This window comes from Mytilus trossulus, chromosome 9 (assembly GCF_036588685.1).
Source record: "Mytilus trossulus isolate FHL-02 chromosome 9, PNRI_Mtr1.1.1.hap1, whole genome shotgun sequence".
NCBI lineage: Eukaryota > Metazoa > Mollusca > Bivalvia > Mytilida > Mytilidae > Mytilus > Mytilus trossulus.
In genome coordinates this window covers 9754061-9776145 of record NC_086381.1, presented here as the reverse complement: position 1 = coordinate 9776145, position 22085 = coordinate 9754061, and the positions used below count along the sequence as shown (strand labels likewise).

Genomic DNA, 22085 nt, shown 5'->3' with positions numbered 1-22085 from the left:
ATTCATATAACTTTCACCAAAATGTGTCGCCTTTTTAACCATAATCTAAAGCAAATTATGTCCCTTGCTAAAAAATTATATTGACCAATGGAGGGAGCAAAATACATGTTCATGTTATATAACAGGCTTATACAAAGCTATAAACTGCTGTGCTAGAAAATATCAAATTTCAGAATTCCAGAATAACAAACATGAAAACAATCCAAATTTGAAAAGGAAAGGTTTAATTGAATGTTAGGCTGAACCAATTTCCTACTGTTGTACTGATGTGTTTTTTACCCAAATTTGCATTTAGGTATTTATTGCATTTGGGACATAATAGAATAAGATATAGGAAGATGTGGTGTGAGTGCCAATGAGACAACTCTCCATCCAAATAACAATTTATAAAAGTAAACCATTATAGGTCAATGAATGACCTTCAACATGGAGCCTTGGCTCACACCTAACAACAAGCTATATAAAGGGCACCAAAATTACTAGTGTAAAACCATTCAAACGGGAAAACCAACAGTCCATATGAAGAAAAAAAAAATGTTTCACCCTAAATTTGGCATCTCCTCAATAAAATTTTGATTTTTTTTCAAAGTATTACAAATGTACAACATTATCTTAGAAGAGAAGTGAAAACAAAATATATCATGAAGCCAGATGGACACTTTTGGTATGTCACATCCTAGAATACATTGACAGGGGATACAAGTTAACTGTTGATATTTAAGCTAATGTATCTATTGGTTGTTATATATTCATTACAAACTACCATAAAATCTACAGAGAAATTTCCTTGAATTAACCACAAATATTCACAGGAAAATCTAAAATTGTCATTGGCCAGATTTTAACTTGAGGAAATTATTCTGGAAATAGTCAATGACGAATTTCTACAACCTTTAAGAGCTTTCACATTAGGAAATGAGTGATGATGTTGTTAGACCATTCAAATTAACATTATATATATCTCTACATATATTATTCATGTGGTCATTTTCAAGTGACATGAAAACCACTAAAATTAGGGCAGAAGTGTGTGTGGGTAAACAATGAGTATGAGTATTTCTCATTGCTAAAGGTGGTATAGTGACCTATAAATTTTTGATTGCTTCTATTCTCCTCATTTGAACCCTTGAGTTTTTAAATAAAAAAATATAATAGAAATATGGGGTTTATCGACAGCAGCCAATGATACTAGAAAAAAAACATATTGGGTTTAGAAATGGTCTTTGTCAAAAACCATGCAATATAGACATTAACTTTCTATAGAATATTTCAAGTTTTAAAATTCTGATTTAGAAAAGTTGTGCACATTTAACAGAAACTGTCAGAGACCTACTAACAATATGAATTCCCAATTTATTATTTTATTGCCAAGAACTTATTTGCAATGATTTTGATTAGAGAAAGAAGCACCCCAAAATGTTTCCCTCAATTAAAAATTTATGACTAGTATAATCCACAAAACATTCAGTATTGAGATCAGGAAAAAAATCCCAGCACATAATAAAATATAATTAGGGCAGAGGATTTTTTGTGGTTTACCCTTACATGACAATAATAGTTGTATTTAGTGAATGCATCTTGGCAAGACCTTAAAAACACACAGAGACACTCAGGTTTAGGTTAATGCAGTCAATAATCCATTCATATTTCATTAAATCATGATAATGTATTACCCACTTTTTGATTAATACATTGCTTATTGTTGTTTGCAGAATGTCCAGTGACAAATATTTCATATATACAAGAAGCTACCAATGAGACAAATATACCCTCAGCAAATTAAGGGCACTGTACATTCTTCAACAATAAGCATAAGCACTATCTTAAAGTTAGTGATATAAGGTCCCTGTCCTCAGCATGATATGCATTTCAAATGACATAACATTCCATTTCATGCACAAGTGTCCCCTCTGTTTCCCTGATAACAAGTGTTGTCTCCCCCTTTTTTATAGGAATATTTTAATCATCTTTATTTAGGTGATTCTCCTTAACTGATGATCTGACCTTTCTAATCAACTTTTTACAACAATGACATTCAATCATTACATTATAAATTTTGTCCTCATTGAAAATAAACTAGGTCTGTGTTGTCACAGGTAAAAATTAAATGACATGTTTAATGACTAAATATAAAGGTCCAAGGTCACCAACATCTTCTGACGTAGCCCAAGGCAAAACTCTAGCTGCCATTAGTAGTACAAATCAACTTCAATTTCTAGGTGTGAAATCACATCTTTTAAATGTATAAAGCTATTTCTGTATGCATGTAAACGGTTTATAATGGAAAATCATACTTAATAAGTGTTAAAAGAAAGAGATCAGAAATAGACAACTGTTTGTTAGTTCAAGAGAGAGAGACTCTCTCAGATAAACAAAGTAAAAGGTACAGTTGGTCAGAAGAGGTCCCCCTTCTCAGATAAACAAAGTATTAAAATAAGAGGTCCCCCTTCTCCCATCTCTGCAATCTGAATATATTCTTGTTTTAAACTTTAAAATACAAATATCAAAATAAACTTTAAACAGAAAATGAAGCAAACAAAAATCAATCTTCCACTATTTATATCTACAAATATTTCAAAGCTATTCTTCACTTTAAATCCATATATATTCTATGACATTTGAACTAATGATGTCATGAAACAACTGGTTTCTGTTTACAAAATGTGATTCAGTGAAGTCAGAAAGTTTGCTTTGTGAATGATGTCAATGTCCACGAGTTTAATGGAAAGATAAATAGGGTTAAATCTATAATGTTCAACAGTACACAATGACCAACTTGATCAACAGAATTAAATTAAACCTCCAATGAAAGTTACTAAGTAATTGATCTGACATTAAATACATGTGTTTTTCTAAAAATAATTTGTGTTGTCAAATATTGTCAAATTTACTTGTAACCTTGTATATTTGTGTTATTAATGACTATAAATCAATTAAATAGATGTGTAGATGTATTATTAAATATTGCTATTGCCTCACTGAATGATAACACAACTTGTATTTATCTACTGGTAATCATTCAACTAACCTCATACTTTTATATATTCCATAATCTTGTCCAATATCTAGAACCAACTAACATAAATATATACAATAGATACAAATTTCAAAATCCGACTGTAACACTGATAAAATAAGATATTAATCCATGACTGTTCACACACTATAATCATACACGTTGATTTTACACATGAATCAAATTTCTGTGGTTTGTCAAAAAATAGGAAATGATAAAAAAGGGAAAGGTTTATGCTTCCTACATTGTAGGCCATTACTACACCATATTAAAACATTACATCACATGAATAATTAAACTCCACGACCCTGTGTACTTAATATCTGAGGGGGTTTGCTTTGTTCTTCTTAAATCATTTATGTCAATTCTACATTTTTATGTGACAAAAAATATCAGTCAGCGTATTTTCCATCTTTTCAGTGATGTAAGTTGCATTTAAATAAATTAGTATTATTATAAAAGCATACTAAAAATATAGGCCAATGAACTTGTGAGCTCTAAGATATAAAACATTTAAAATTCCTACATTGTTGAAATTGTATTTTTCTTCCTATATATTAAATAAGGGTATATATATTTAGTGAAGAAATGTTTCTACATGTACTCTTAATGCATTCTAACATTTGATTAATCATCTTATGTTACACTCCCCCTCCCCCTAAATAATGCCCACACGTATCACTCCTACTTGGTTGCAATTGCTTATACTTCATGTATGTTCATGTAATTTTTCAATATTAAAATAGAACTGTTACAAAATATAGTCCCGAGTTATAAGATATTCTTAAAATGTATAAAGCAAGTATCATTTTAGTTCCATATTTTGAAGTCGAACAAATGAATGTTGAATAAAACATGACATGTGCAGTTGTAGTGTATATGTAAATACCACAACAACAGGACTAAAAGACAGAAATCAACATTCCAATATTTCTTTTCTCTCCCAAAATTTATATCCTATAGATTTGAAATGCAATTTTTTATAGTTTTTAACTCAATAATATCTTTGTCCCATTTAGCACATCTGGAATTAAGAACATTTATTGGCAAACAACTAAAAATGCAATAATTTATAAAATGTAAAATAGCCTAGAAGCATTTGTCTATTCTTCCACTTGTAATAATGCCAAAGCAGAGAGAAAAGTTTAGATGATCATCACCTACATACAAACTGTATATCTGTTTATTGGAAAACATGTTACTAATATTGAGTAATTAATTATTTGTTGAAGAGTGTCAAGGTCGCTCAACATGTGCAACTATAAAACAATTGCTCTCAATGTGCATCTGATGGTTATCCTCATATAAAGATTATATAAAAACATGCACCCAAGAAAACAAACACACGGTCTCTTATCGTGACACAAAACAATATCAATTAATGCAGAAAACCTTCGACTCTTATCCTACCACAAAACAATAGCAAGAAATGAAATACAAATCCTGTCTTATATCATGGAGAAAAAAACCTTTATATATTAAATTGTACAGAAAGAAATTACATCATGTGTAGTCATTTCAATACAAAGAAACACAAATTTCCTCTTAACATGGGCTAGGTTAAATCATGAATTTGAGGTGCCAACCTAAAACTCATCAGCATCCTATAGGGAAACTTGTTTCAGTTTACCTTCATTTTTACCTGATGTATGATTTTGTTGTCTGTTACAATGTATATGCTCATTATGTGAATTTTTTATTTCTGACTACTCCTCAACCATGTTTTTGCCCCACTTTAATGTCTTTTGCTGAAATTTATGATATAAATCTCAAAAGAGTTATTAAAAATGTTTAATGTCAAAAAGCAATCCTTGATATACCAAGATCTAATAACTTAATGACAGAAGTTTCCCCCAGTACTCCTTTTTGAGGTCTAGAGTTATTGCCCTTGAAGGATCTTGTCCTAAGATTTGTATTGTAGAACAGATGAAGTGAAATGAGGGAAAGAGAAAATTATGTAGGGACATTAAGACTGGTAATATTAATATTCCAGAAATGACCTTGTTTAGCAAGTGTCTGCTTTGAAGCCAGCTAAGCATTTCAGCTCCTGGGAGCCTCTAGTTCCTTTATGTGCATTGATTTTTAGGCTTAGTATCTATAGGATGTTACCAACCCTATTCAGCTGAAGTTTAATAAGGTTAAGTTTCAAAAACACTCATATTGTATACTGATTTACAATCATGTTATTACTGATAGATCCTTTCTATGACGCTGTTCAAAGGGTATAAAAATACTGCAACATTCTTAATACAGGTATATAATTGTAATTAGCCCTACCTGTATAACAGGAAGCTCAGATGTTTACATACATAATGCATGTGTATATAATTATGCCACACGACACAATGAACCATATCCTTGTAAAATTTTCCTAACTACAATGCATGTAGATTTGTACCTGACCTGTCACTAAAGTACAGGTAAATCTTCAAAGTTCAAAGTTGACCTCAGGTACCCTCAGATTCACATCTGTTAGAATAATACATCACCATGTATATGTTGTCATATCATTCTAAAATTTATCTACTCATTTTTGACTTATTCCCAGCAGGTTTATATAAAACAGAAGAATTACTTAAGTATTTCTCCATTACACTGTAAATGTTCTTTCAATGATATTCTTAGTTTTATTTAATGGAAGGCATATTTACTCACTTGTCGTTTATACAGGGCATGAACATGCAAAGAGGACTGATTGCAGTTCGGGTTTTATTCAAAGGGTCAATATTTCATGCCCAAAATAAAGCGGGTTATTTCCCAGGGTAAATATAAGGATTATCATAAGATCCCACTTGCAAAATAAAGGTAAAATTTATGTTAACAGATTTTGCTCTACAAATTTAAACACTTTAGAAGTAAAACACAGTATACAGCAAACTTGTGGCAAATTTGAAAAAATCCTTGCAACAAACACATGTTTTTTTCAAAAAATCTATCAAAATACCTTAACCTTTGACTAATCACTTTGTTATCATATAGAAAGTTAAGTCCCTTTTGATTAGGAATTCCTACAAAATAATAGGACAGTCTGGTGGTTTATTCTATTTCACAACTTGTATTAAGAAATCCCTAAATGGTACCCTTAACTGACAGAAAGTGTTCTTTTTCTTATGGGCTACCATTGACCAAGTTGGACGAGAGAGTAAATACATATATGTACAAACACTATTGAATAAATGAGCTGGGCTTGGACTTAATAAATTTAATAACAAATTTGTTTTGTTCAAGTGAAAGTGACTGAAGATATATAATATCCTACAGAATAGAACTTACAAGGATCATCCAAACTAATCAAACATTGCCATTCAACTGTAACTTTCATTTTTTGTTTGATATTCTTTTTACAGTTCTAAAAATAACTAAAACTCTAAATTTAAATTTTCCACCTAGTAACAAAACAGCAAATCATATAGTGTTTGATCAACAATTTGTACATTTTCCTTTGATCCTATTGCCTTATATGTGTTGCAATCATATCATGGACAGGTAGATGGTACTTGAAAATATTAGGCAAGATCTGTCTGGTCCTATACATGTATCTGTGCAGCAACGTGGTGTACTCATGTCCATGTCCATGATATGACCTGACTTTATTCATACAACAACCAATTATCATGTTTTGTACGCAGACAAGTGGTACTAACTAATTCATTTTATTTCATATTCTCAACCAAAAAAAATGTTTTGTTTCTGCAAATTTCCAAATATTTTTTTGTTTAATTTTTAATACTGACTTCATCAGCTAGAATAACAGCTGAACTTTGCTGGCTTGTTTGATATTCTTGCTGATATTTAGTATAAAAAACGAAAATGCCACTATTCTTTGTGTTTAAAAGCTACTAAAGCCTCTATTTGGTAACTTAAAAAGGTTTGTGAATGCGTAATGGGTCCATCATTTGGTCTCCTGTTTATAGTTGTCTCATTGACAATAATATCAACATTCTTATTTTTATATTGTAGTCTTTTCAAATGAATAATAAATCTCCTGATTTTTTTACAATAATACCAAAGTGATTCATTTTATCCAAACACTTGGATGAACGATAAAATTCTGATATTTTACATCCTCAATGACAATCAAGCATTGACAACACCAAACAAATAAAGAGTCCTACAGATTATGATTTGCATCACCTGAGTGCTTTGAAGGACTCTTGTAATCCAGTGATTGCTTTACAATCTCATATACTTGATGTAAGGATATTAACACCTTATGCCACTTTTCTTAATCAATTATCCAATTATGTCTTCTCCATAAACACATTACAATCCTGGAATGGCAACACTTTTTAAGGGAGATTAGTCTGCGTGTGTAGATCAGACCATTGTTTAAGTCGTCCACTTTAGTCAAATCTGATCAGATTAAGATTTTAAAAGTTAAATGTTAATCATGGGTAAAATTTTATAACTTTACCTCAATAGGTAAATTTCAAAGATATTTAAAACAGATCAGTGGTGCAGTACAAAAATGTATTTAATTTCTTTATCTCAGACAAGAGGTTTAAAAATATTAAGGTCAGCAGCAAAAACTTCTGATGACCTCATCTTATTGGGATTTTTCCTAGGCATTATTTACTTCAATTATATTGGTAATTGTGCAAGATTTATGGTTTCAACAAAATGACTGGTGGAATTGTTGACAAAATATATCAAATATCAATATCAAAATTGACTCATTCAATGTACATCATGTACATGGAAATTGTGTAAAAAGAAGGTAGATACCCACACTTTCCATCAGGCCCGAGAACACAGTTATTTCGTAGTGCATTTCTTTTAGAAAATAAATTAAAATTAAAAAAATCGCACCTGCTCTTTCTCAAAAATATTTTTACAGTGTAGTGTTCTACCAGTGAGACAAATAATATCAAAATTATAGAAACTTCTACCAGCTCTAACTCAAAATATTGACAATTCTGTGTTAAGGGGGTGTAAAATTCAGTTTGACAGCTTCAGACGTGACAAAATTTGACCTTTTAGAACTGGACCAATTCACTACTTAACATAAAGTTTCAGCACCCAAATTTTTTTGACATGTAATTACATCCCCTTCTTAATATTTCATGCATTTAATATAAATAAATAAATTGGAAGTGTATTAAATAAAACATGTAAGTTATACACTGTTTACACTAGGGACTATATTCGTAGACAACGAAAACCAAAGGACGATAACTGTGTCCTTGGACCATCATTGAAAATATACGACAAAGCTTGCCATGCAACAATTCCTATTTTTGTTGTTGTTTATACATGTACTAAATTATTCTGATAAAAGTTGTGTTTGTTTTTAAAAAGGTATACCACATGCCACATTTTTATAACATCACTGTACTGTCCCTTATATCAGAACGGTATACTGATTGGTCTTTTTTAATCTTAAAAATACACATGAAGATAAAATACAAGTTATAACCTAAAAACTTAAGGTCCCTTTCTAAACATGAAAATTATAAGTATTTCTTCCTACATGTATAAACGTATAGGAAAAGGGGATAACTTACAATGTATAAGAAATTTTCATCACTGACCAAATATTTTTCAGTCACAAAATAACACCATTATAGCTTTGTCTCAGAATCTATGCTACAGTGGTCTGTTCAAGTCTATTTACAGGTCAAAATGTCTATGGGTCTGCAATTGACTTATTTTGTGCAATAGACCTTTATCATTAGTATATCATTTGACTTACCTTAAAACAGATATCAAAACTTATTTAGCATGCCTTTCTAACCAGCTTATAAATGATGAGGATTTGGACAACTTGTCTGACTGTTGCTCGGATATGTATCTGTGTATATAAATATGTTGAAAGGCCTGGAATAAAAAAAAAAAAAAAGTTTCAGTCAGATTGCATATTTTTGCAAAAAATTAGTGACAATACAGATCTAATGCCGAAGCTTTGCTTTCTAAGATATCATTTTAAATTTCGGTTTAAAAACCTTTTTGCTACCCTTCAGATTTATCATTAATGAATGATGCACACCTACTTATATTTCATTGGTTGCCAAAATAATTATCCAAACAGAAATACAAAAAATAGAAAAGTACCAACAATTTTCATGCGCTAATATAGGCTAAACATAGACAAAGGTTCTGTGATCAATCAGATTGTCTGACTAGGAACAGTGGTAAAAACTCAAAATAAGTCCTATCAATTGGTAATAGTATTATAATAGCCAAATAACAGAACTGGCTTTTTTTCAATAATATAAACCCTATTTGTTACACATGGGTTGGAAATAGCCTTAAATCAATTCAAGACACAATTGTTCATTTTGAAGACACTAGTACTCCATGTATTATATTAAATGCATCACAAGACACATAACTTATATAACTTCAAACAAAGTGATACACTTTGACAAACATATACAATAAACCACCACAAAAAATGCATACAACATATATATTTCACTAAATATAGACAAGACTTAAAAACTTGTTTTCAGCAAAAGGTATTCCTCTATTTTGATACAATAGTTTAATGCTTACTCTCATATAAAATTGTCTATATGTAGATGACATTAATCAAACTACATATGACACCGTTACATATAAATATTGTGTAATATTTGTTTCAAACCAGGATTTGTCTTCTGTTTAGAACACACAAATTCTTTGCATATTTCAAATCAGTCTGAATATTTGTCCTTTTGACCTGATTATAAGGTCACAAGCATTTTCCATAACATTCCATTTTAATGATTAAACTGATAAGATGTTGAAGATTTCTTTGTTAAGCAAATAGAATAATGATTCAAAATTTTATTTAAATTTTCTCTTTTATCCTATAGTGTAAAAGCACTTTAAATTTCTAGATGGTTTTTTGCATATCTTGCTATTAATGATTAAGAAAGATAAAATGCATAACATTATGCTTCAAAATATGTGTAAGCGCCTTGATGTGCGTTTACATCTTACAACAAACAAAACAAGAGGTACAAGGAGTCTGCTTTGCTCACCTGGCATAATTGTATAAAATGAACAATTCATAACACAAATATTTGGTTTCATTGAAATTGTGTGGGCTACAAAAAACAACATTTGTAAGTTTCAATCATTTTACTTATTTGCAGATCGTGTGTGGTTGAAAGTTTTACTGCTAAGACTTCTTTCTACAGCAAATAGTTAAAAGTTTGTCAAAAGATGTCAATCAAAGGCAATAACTCTTTTAAGTTATTAGGAGCTCACTGGAAATTTCAACTATTTTAACTAAGGGCTATCCCAGAAAAAAATGTAGGGGGGGGGGGGGGGGGGGGGGGAGGGGGAGTTTCGAAGGCACTTTGTATTAATAATACATGGGTGATGGATATCTGAGCAACTTTTCACACTATAATTCTCAATTACAATTGTCTGGGTGGCGGGTGCTGACAAAAACTGCCTTCTAACCCCCCATACATTTTTTTTCTGGAATATTCAAACATTATATTTTGCTGTTAACATTTCTTTCTCTCTATCTTCTACATTAATAGGACAAAAACTAATAAATTGAGACAAACAATGTAATTAAAGGACAAATTGCAATAGCTCCGATAATTGTTTTAGTTGCAGCCATTTTGACTGACATTGTACTTGTGAAATTTGTCTTGCTGATTATTTTTGCAGTTTACTAGTTCAAACATGTAGTTTCCAAGAATATACATGTAGCTCATAACTCAAAAAAAAACATTTTAAAAAGATGTTCAATTATTGGTATCAGGCGCAGATCCAGAGGAGGGGTTCCGGGTTGGAACCCTCCCTTTTTAGGATGATCAGTGCATTTGAATGGGGACATGTAATTGGAAACCCCCCCCCCCCTTTTTGTCCTGGGTTAGGAACCCCCTCTTTTTAAAATGGCTGGATCCACCCATGAGTATATCTTTCTTTCTTGCTGTTCTTTTGAATATTTGTAGATCTCTTCTTGCTGAGGATCTTCACAGTTTAAGTGTTGGTCTACTAAAATTGCAAAAATGTTAAAAACTTTACCATTTTAGGGCAATCTGAAACTCCTATCATTCACATCCATGTTTTACTGTTGAGTAGATCTTTATATTAATTACATACGGATAATTTTATCTATTAAACATTTATCTGTATCTATAACATGTATGTATGTTATATATATAGTTTTCAAAATTATAACATAAAAACTTGGTAAAATTAGAGTTTCAATTGAACATTTCTACTTTGACTGATTTTCTTTAAACAGATTTTAAGAAGTCTTCTGACCAATTCAGCCAAAATTCTTATATTTGTAGACTTTCTACTTGCTGACCATTCATGCAACGAAAAGGGTCAAAAATTGGTTAAAATCTCATAATTACTGGCCTAAATTAATATATTGTTTGTTTCCCCAATCCCGACCCTGCCAAGCCAGGTGTGGATAGGTAGGTAGGTAGGTAAATAATTTTATTTTTTCCCAAAAGCTGGAACAAGGTCTGTCGATCTGGCAAGCCTGCAAATCGGAAATGAATAAAATAATATTTATCTTAGTTTTACCAATAAAATTTTATGAGTCGGAGCATTTTTGCAAGGTCGGTCGGGATTGGGGAAACAATCAATATTTTATTTTAGGCCCCGGCATAAAATAGTCATCTGACAGTTTTTGTAAACAATTGACAGTAGATGAGGATCTCTGCATTAGAACACTCTGTGCGTTTCTCCTTAGTCAGATTTCTTTTCCATCTTTAACAGATTTTAAGAAAAAGACAAATCTTGTACATGTATTTTACCCAAATTAAACCTATGTTCTGTTGGTGCAATTTCAGCCATTTATTTTCAGAATTCTCCTCAGGTTAACAGAACATGACTGGGAAGAGATTGTTACAGCTCGCTTCAGCCCTTTTTTTGGCACATAAAATAATCTACATGGAAGTTTGAGTTCTTAATCTAGATCAATCTTACTGGATAACAATTTTTTTTAGGGGGGTGGGGGTTATAATGTCTGCAGTAATTTATAGAATTACAACTGAATCAGGTGCAAAAATTTGGTCGTTTTTTTTTTGTTGAAAACCAATTCTCTACATATGTACAGTTCAACATAAATACCAACACATGTAGTCAAAAATGTGATTGAAGTGTAGATATTTACATAAATTGTGATTCACAGAGATTTAATATCAATTGATACTGTGTCATTTTATCCTCATATACTCTAATTACAATATCATAATAACATTCAATTGATTTTCTGTGCTAACTACAAATTAGTGTTAGGGGTACTAACTCAATCTTTATATTATCTCTTGCCAGTAAATAGAAAACAAATAAAAGCCAGTAAAGAATAGTGATTACTTTAACAGGTATCATCCAAAATCATCAGAGTAATTTGTTTACATATGTAAATAACACATTAATGTCGTTAGTATTATACTTAACAGGTAAATTCAAATACTTCTAAGGCTAAAAGGGACGAAGATGACCTCTGGGTCAATCGTCTTTTTACGATAAATATTTTATAATCTATTTGATAATTCAATAAACATGGCTGACAAAGGTTTTCGAATAAACAAATAAATTTCCCACTAACAAACAAAAATACCTGTTTAAAGTCCTCATATCGTGTTGTCCTTCTCGTTTAAATCTGTCTCAAATCAACTAAAAGTCAGTGGTGACCCTACCACATGATAGCTACTACTTCCCCCTTTTGTTAAAAATCTCTCAAACACAGGTAAGAGATTGAATGCTCGTCTTTTGTTCAAAGCAATACCTTTATATGTACAAAACTTCAATATTATTTATGCATTGATTTGGCTCGTTTAAATGTCCGCTGCTGTGATGGTTGGTAGTAAATAAGTACCGCTGTGTGAAACGAGACTTTATTGTTAATCAAATAATAACAAGTTAAGGCTCACATCCATATCATATTGTGTCAACAAAACACACAATTAAAAACCTTTTACATAAATTCACTAAATGTTTCAATGATGTGACAATTATCACCAATATATATTTTTACTTATAACTATAAAATTTATAAAACTACTCATCTTTCTGATATATATAGAGATATCAGTCTGGTCATGAGAGCAAACCCCCAATATTTATAGTGTCTCTTTCATTAAGGAAACAACACCCCCCTTCCCCCCCCCCAAAAAAAAAAAGAAAACACACCCCTCCCTTACATTAATAGTTTAAAATGTGTCAAAAAATTTGATGACATTTTTTAAAATGATCAATTCAGAAGCAATAACATTAAATCGAGGTAGATGAAGCTCCTAAAACAGAACTGAAATGTGGATACTGACTCATTTAGCCAGAGCAGAGCAATTGTGCCATACATGTATATAAAATACAGATCATTGCTCTTTCAGTCATTTCAACACTGTTTTTACAAGACTTATTGAACAAATATCCTCCATTCCAATCAGACTCTTAATAGACCTCACTTGTTTAAGAAAAGTCTGGGGAATACTTTGAATTATAATTTATTACATGTAAAAATATTTCAAATCGGAAACCTGTCAGACTAGCCTTTTTTTTAACCATGTCATGGAAAATTATTATTACATAAAACTATGGATCTGATCTTTACATTTGAATGTGTGGGTGATTTTATATCCATTCTAATGATATTTGAGTCCACCTGTTACTTTATCCAGGTTAAGTAGTTGTTATATTTATATATATGTATACAACAGATATCTATAACAGAACATTATCAATTTCAGCAACTCAGCTATATTGTTACATAACAACTTTCAATACCTATCTGATGACATGAAAGAGATTAGTTTAGGATAAAAAAAGACTTACAGTTCCGTAGATTAAGTTAGTGAATAATTGTGTTATTCCATATTAATTTTAAACAAAAAAGTATGTGTACAAGTACATGTATGTGTTGTCTTTAAGCAATTACTGAACTGGTCAAATTCCTAATTCAGTGATAAACAAGATGACAGTGCCAGACTGATGATAGATCCAAAGAATAAATCTCCCACAAGTTGTTGCTATAACTAGCCTCTGTTACCCTGCTGTCCAAACTTAAAGTCATTCTGTTCAAAAGTAGCAATAAAAAGAGATAAATATTTGTTGTCCAAATTTTTGTAACAATCATGATGAAAAGTTAGAAAATGACTTGTATATATATATATAATAAAAACATTTTCGTTTCTCATTGAATTTTGTATTGGGGGCTCTGAAATTTTTAATTTGAAAAAAAAGCACAGAATATTTTTTACTTACTCATTACTGTGGATTCATTTATTTTCGTGGCTATCAATATTTGTGGATTTAGTACTAGTAAAGGTAGCATTTTTATTTAATTTCATGCTTTTTCCTAAGTCTTGTAAGTCTGCATACTAGCATATAGAAAATTTGTATTTTGTTGGACTTTTGAATTCATGGTTCACCTTTACCCAAGAAATCCACAAAAATTAATATCTCACAAATAATAATGAATCATTGTACATATATTTCTTACCGTTATAATAGTTCTTTATTATCCAGTCTCAAAATTAGGATCAGTATCTCAAACTTTCTTTATTGTTTTACTCTTCCTTTAAGTAAGTCCTACAAAGAAAGATCAGAAATGAAGATTTCAAGTACATGTATTAACAAATTATTTTGTTTATAAATCATGAATTCAGCACAAACTATTAAAATGACACCACTTACACCATGTACACTGAATGGCACTCTTTTGTGATTGAGTTGAATTTCTGATTTGGTCCATTTTATATGTATTTTTAAGTATATACCAATATAATGAATTTATATCTGTAATACCAATTTTGATCGGAATTCCTGAAAACAGTTTGCAATAGGACCAGAGAAATTCATGAAAGTAAGCACAAGTTGATAGCTTATATACTTCAAGCCAAGGACCCTATACATGCAGATCATTATTTCAATTTTGTCTTTAGTTAAGATTGCAAGCAAACAATGCATTAATAGATGTACATATACATGTAGTATATATCATGTATATAAAAGGTACAATTGTCAAGATTGGTGGACACTATACAATATACATTTGTATCTGACAACCTACATGTACATACATTGTATATGTGGGCTCAATATACTTATGTTATAAATATGTACTTCACACTATGAACATGAACCATATAGCTTGCTATTTGGTGTGAGAAGAGGCTCCATGTTGAAGACTGTACCTTGACCTATAATGGTTTATTTTTATAAATTGTGACTTGGATGGATAGTTGTCTCATTGGTACTCATACAACATCTTCCTATATCTATGGCTGCCATGTGCACAAAGCAGTATTAAAGAACAGTAGAAAGTTTTACAACTTATCTTCTTGTGAATTACACAATTTGTGTTTACCCTAAATGTATTTGCTGTTAATTTGTATTATTGCAGATGATTGACTTATTGATTGTCTGTGTTTAAGTCACTTTCAGCATTGGCTATATAGTGGCGGTTGATTTGTATTAACGTACATGTAGAAAGCAGGAATGCCAGGAGAGAACAACCGACACCAACAGGAAAACTGGTACTCCTAGTCAATTAAGAATTGGAATCTAGCTCATCCTTCAGGACTTGAACCAGCAACCTCAGTGTTGACATGCTACATGTAGCTTCAGATAATATTAGTGATACAATAAACTACTTGGCCACAGTGGCTCGTACATGACTGATGTTCAATATTTTCATACATGTAAATACAAATAATACATGGTACATGCCTAATGGCACGATGAGTCTAAATTCAAGCTACAGAATTTGGACAAATACTACAAAATGTAGCAAATGCAAAGTTAAAACAGTTCAAGATGGTGCCCACATCTCCATGGACATTGGATTATAAGTGGTGTAACCCATTTCCCTTCATAATACTTGTTCTACTAAGCCTAATGTATATGGGTTACCTAGATTTGGGATAATGGTTGCAACTTATGAAAAGTGCATAGTGTTTTTGAACTATAAATATGGGGTGTGGTTTAAAGGTTTTATACACTTTTACAAGATTTTTAGCTGAATAACCTGTAAAAACCAAGCATAATTTTATACTTGATTTATTTTCCACTAAGTTAATTCATATAACATACACAATCATTTTTATAGGAAATAGCCTCCAGGCAAATGTTTTACGACAGCCTCACTTATAAACCAAAACTTCTAACAAAGAAAATAAATTGATGCTTAATATTTAAATTACTTTTTATCTGATTTTATTCAACTAGAAAAAGTTATATCTAAGGTGTCAATGTTAAAATCTTCTTTTGTTAAATGATTGACAGACACATGTATGGGAAACAAATTTTAATATAAATAAATCATATAAATAAGTTTGCATCTTTTACTTCAAAGTAATGTCCGTTCATAATAATATGGGTTGGTACCCCAACTTGGAAAACAATCATTTCAAGTACAATTATGTAACAATCAGTACCAACCAAACATACATGTACAAATTATGTAGGTCACTGCTGACACTACATGCACTAGCACAGAGTTATACATACATTTTGTATTTCTAATTAAATCGTAAAATGTTCAAATGATGATGCATTTGAGTATGTAATGTTAGTTGTGACCTAGCTAAGGTGTCACCCTAATTCTAACACATAAAGAAGCATGCAATTGTTTGAAACTGTGTTAAAGATTCCTTGAGAACAAGGCACATGTGCATGTACAACCATCAACATAAAATTTACAGAAAAGTCAGTGTTCTTTTTTTTTAATTTCAAATTAAACATTTGATAAACTAATAAAATTAAGTCATGATATTCTGAAACTTAATTGAACAGAACAGAACAGAACAGATATCTTGGCATAGGAATAAAATATTTTCCGTAAAATCTAGTTATTGGTGACGCCTTTTTAATTAGCTGTCATGCAGCTGTGTTCAGACTTTCAATTTTTACATTTTTGATAAAAATTTAAAGATTACATCTCTATATATACAAATAATTTGATGAGAACTTTCGAGACTAATATATATATATTCATACATCTTTTCTCTTTTGATTTTTTATATTTTTTTCTGCCTGTTTAATTTTGCTCGTCGCTATAAAAATGATATGCAGAAGTAGTCACTACAACTTTGTTTTCTATATTTATTAATGACCTTGTGCAAGAAGTGAACAATTTGGATCTTGGTATAAATATCGAAGACACCAAATTGTCTATGTTGTTGTACGCAGATGACATTGTACTACTAGCATACAACGAGACGGATATGCAAAAGATGTTGGATAAGCTACACGACTGGTGTAAACGGTGGCGAGTTCTAATAAATACAGATAAATCCAAAGTAGTGCATTTCAGATCTGGCAGACGACAGCGTACATCTTTCCAATTCAAGATTGGAGACAATGAATTAGAAGTTACAAGTCAGTACAAATATTTGGGAGTAATATTTAACGAGAAAAAAGACTTTGCATCAAACGCAGAAAATCTAGCAAAAGGTGGTGGGCGTGCTCTAGGAGCAATTATCTCAAAACTTCACAATCTGAAGGAATTTGGATTTAAGACATTTGAGAAGCTGTATAATTCTTGTGTGGTACCAGTATTAGACTACAACTCCTCAGTTTGGGGATACAAAAACTTCTCCGGAATCGATAATATACAAAACAAAGCAATTAGATATTTTCTTGGAGTACACAAATTTGCACCAAAACTAGCCATAGAGGGGGATATCGGATGGCTACCATCTAAAGAACGACGATGGCTCAACATGATAAGTTACTGGAACAGACTGTTGTTAATGGATAATTCAAGGATTTGCAAACGTATCTTTCAATGGGACTATAGCATATGCTCAAACAACTGGTCGGCAGAAATAAAAACTATAATGACAAACATTGGAGTTATGGAAACTTTTCAAAATAGAAAGAGTTGTGATATAAATAATGCAAAATCAGCACTACTTGAACAGCATGGTCTTGATTGGTTAAAAAACTTAGATAAATATCCAAAACTGCGAACATTCAAAACTTTCAAAAATAATTTCTGTGCTGAATCATATGTGAACCTTAACCTACAACGCAACGAACGGTCGATGTTGGCTCAATTTAGATGCGGCATTCTACCTCTAAGAATTGAAACAGGACGGTTTAGTGGCGAACCTGAAGACAGCAGACTTTGTAAAATGTGTAGCAAAAATGAAATTGAAAGTGAAACTCATTTCCTTATTAACTGTGATTTTTATAATGAACTTCGAAATGAACTTTACTCAACCATACCAAGCAAAGAAACATTTTTATCACTGCCACACTGTGAACAATTAATACAATTTTTAATTTATTTTCCAAGAAGAACAGCTAAATATATTTTACAAGCATTTACAAAACGCAGACAATTCATTTATGTAAATAATTGAACTACATGACTCTACTATGAAATGATTTAAAGATTTATATTTTTTAAGTGACTTATAGGTCCAATGGGCCGGGTGTACAACTATTGTATTGACAAATATTATTATTATACTGTATATATACACAATGTCACTATAATAAACAAATTCGTATTCGTATTCGTATACTATAATGTATCTTTCTGCAGAAATAGTCACTTTTATAATGTATCTTTCTGGACCAGAAAATTTCAAATTGCAGTAAGGTGTGTGTTTTTGCTCACTGTCAAAGGTCTTACAGTGAAATTGAGTTAAAGAACAGCATTAAAGGCCTTTTTGTTTTGTCAAATGCATGTTACATGTACGTTTATAATGTGCTAATTATATAAAAATACCTCTTTTTAACAATTAATTCCCAAGTCTTGTAAGCCATTGCCATGCTTATCATTTTGCATCGAAGGTTCTGTTCCAAAACGGCTTTGGGGTTTTGTCAAATGCATATGTAGAGTTATAAATGTGTCAAAAATTACTAAATTGTGGCTCTTCTTTACAATTAGATCAGAAGTCTAGTTAGCCATTGCCATGCTTATCATTTTGCATTGAAGGTGCTGTGTCAAAATGGCTTTTATATTTTTTCCAAGTGCATATGTAGAGTTATACATGTGTCAAGAATTACAAAATTGTCTCCCTTCTTAAGTGCCAGTCTGCCTAAGAATCAGGCAGTGGTGAAAACATGACCAAAAAAAACCCACCCAATTTGACATTGATTTCAGTTCATAAAATGTAGTTATGCACAAAAATAACATTTATTTCTGTTTTCTGTTCTGGTAATAGAAGATACAATTTGGTTGAAATGCACTAGAAATTAACGAATAAGGGGAGATAACTCTGTAATTTGCTATAATTTGCTATCATTCTAACCAATTTTCCAACCGAGTTATTTGATATTACCAGATGCACACAAACGAAAGACCAATTATTTTTAACTCAGGACGATGGTTAGTATTAAATAGCATGTCATGATTAGCTCGGTGGGTTTTTTCTGATCATGTTTTGATTTTTACCTAAATTGCCTGATTCTTACAAAGACTGGCACTTTACAATTAGATCAGAAGTCTAGTTAGCCATTGCCATGCTTAAAATTTATCATTTTGCATTAAAGGTGCTGTCCCAAAATGGCTTTTGAGTTTTGTCAAATGCATATATGTACATGTATATTTATACATGTGTCAAGAATTACTAAATTGTCTCCCTTCTTGACAATTAAATCTGATTTCTGGTAAGACATTGCCATGCTTAGAGTTACTAAATTGTCTCCCTTCTTTACAATTAAATATAATGTCTGTTAATCCATTGCCATGCTTATCATTTTACAACCAACAATAAGATTAGATCAGCCTGTCTGTAGCCTCATTCCCTTTTATCCCGGACACAATAGACCTCACAAGTCTGGGTTTATCTTATTGATAATGAACACTATAAACTGGAAATCTGCCAACGGGTAAAAATGAAATATATTCTTACTCAAAGAAACTCTATTACATTATTAAAGTCAATATAAGGTAGTCTAATACTAATTACAAGCTAAATCATGATGTGTATTGTTTGTACTATTTATACTGTTACCAATCATCTACCATAACTGTTCATTTTAGTGACGTAACTATAATTCTTAATCGGAAAATTACAGAAGGATTTAAATCGTGCATTTAAATGAAAACTTACTTCTATAATGACTTGGATTCTATTTGAAAGGGAGAAGATCAAAATCAATAATTTCAAACTTATTTCGATTTACTGAGCCATGTTAAATGATGTCAATGGTGTGGCTTTTATTGGCTTTCCATTTTTGGTCGTGATAAATTAATGAAATGATAAAAATAGAACTGAAGTTCTGTATGTACAGAAAAATCATTATTAGATATTCAGAACTTGTCTTCTGGATAAACACTTCAAAATATCTGAAATATGGCTATTAAATAATATGTTGTTTTCCATAAGGAGTAAGCTTCTGCACTGTTTAAAGGCAACCATTGTAAAATATGCACAAAAACACTTTCTTATGGTTCAGAGGATGTGAAATTGTTTTTATATATTATAAACATGATAAAAGAAATCTCCAAAGACTGTAGTCACACATTTAATACTGTAAATACATGAATTGCCAGAGGCGGATTTAGGGGGGGGGGGGCCCAGGGTCCCCCCTTTTTGGGAAAAAATTTGGTTGCTTATGTAGGGAATCACTGAAGCGTGACTGGAGCGGGCCCCCTCTTAGGTCAGTCAGTGGGCCCCCACTTATGAAAATTTCTGGATCCGCCACTGATTGCAAACAAGATTCAAAAGATTTGTAAACAAAGGACACTTACAAAATCTTGCAAACAATGTCTACATATATACAATCATGACAATTGGAAATTTTTGTGCTGAAAATTATTAAAAAAAAAAGAGCATATATAGTTATTTATCATGTTTATCTCAGGGATTGAGGCCCACATTCGAACCCAAAATGAGGGTTGGAAAATCCCTGCAAACACGTGTTCATTTGTTCAGTATTTGTTTGCTTTTTGAACTATCATAAATAAATGTATGCATACATGTACATATATACATATATACATTTATACATATGTGTACTGTAAATGTACAAACTTTTGTAGTTTTGATAAACCAAAATTCAAAATAACTTGTACATCATGTACATGTACATGTGCCTTATCATGGCTTATGAGGTGCAGCGCCAAACAAGTTATTGATGTCTAAAAAACTTTAAGCACAGATTGAAATTAAGTTGACACCACTTTTATATATATATACATGTTATTTTTGTAGGATCCTTAATATGTCTTATTGTTGCATGCTCCACAACAAAAGTATAACTAACAATAAACGAAAGCACTGTTAGTGTTGAGAGGGAACCAACTTTACAAATGCTTTATAACAGCTCAGTCATTGTCAGTTATGTACATGTACATGTCATGGTGAAGATGTACATTTAATATAATCACACCTACATTACCTTGCAGCTTTCAAAATTATTAGAAAAGGTGAAAGTCTTCATATATGATCATCAGTATGTATTTCTACATGCATACAATGTTTTTTGTGTATTTAAGAGACTAACAAACTATATAATACAAAACATGCATTCCTCGCTAGTTTATTTGATACTTTAATTTCAGATCAAGCAATCACTAACAAAATGAAAGTAGAAGATGCTTTTGAAGACTTTTAACTTTTAATTAAATGTACTATGAGATAGAAGAAATGCATGTTCTAAAATGAAAAAGGATCTTTATTTATATCATTGCCATATTCTGTTGAAATTATACATAACAAGAATTGTCCTAAGAACACTGATGCCCCACTCGCACTATCATTTTTCATGTTCAATGGAATGTAAAATTGGGTAAAAAATATAATTTGGCATTAAAATTAGAAAGATCACACCATATAGGCAACATGTGTACTAAGTTTCAAGTTGTTTGGTCTTCAACTTCATCAATAACTACCTTGATCAAAAACTTTAACCTGAAACTCCCACTTTCATTTTCTATGTTCAGTTGACCGTGAAATTGGGGTAAAAAGTATAATTTGGCTTTAAAATTAGAAAGATCATATCATAAGCAACAAGTGTACTAAGTTTCAAGTTGATTGGACTACAGCTTCATCAAAAACTACCTTGACCAAAAACTTTAATCTGAAACTCCTTCTTTCATTTTCTATGTTTAGTGGACCGTGAAATTAAAGCCAAAAGTCTAATAGGGATTTAAAATTAGAAAGATCATATCATAAGCAACAAGTGTACAAAGTTTTAGGTTGAT

At 31.2% G+C, this 22085-nt stretch overlaps 1 protein-coding gene across 4 annotated transcripts in view; it reads right to left on the bottom strand.

Annotated features, from left to right (window-relative positions):
* LOC134685084 (B-cell CLL/lymphoma 9 protein-like) overlaps positions 1-22085 on the bottom strand; it is a 49264-nt gene that overhangs the window by 23663 nt on the left and 3516 nt on the right. For 2 of the 4 annotated variants that reach the window (XM_063544495.1, XM_063544493.1), the window contains exons 2-3: positions 14421-14509; positions 8709-8833 (exon numbers count right to left, since the gene is read on the bottom strand). The gene's annotated coding sequence lies outside the window, so the exon portion shown is untranslated. Of the gene's footprint in view, positions 1-3028; positions 3197-8708; positions 8834-12539; positions 13037-14420; positions 14510-22085 lie in introns of those variants that run through there. The other 2 variants (XM_063544496.1, XM_063544497.1) reach the window with 2 other exon arrangements.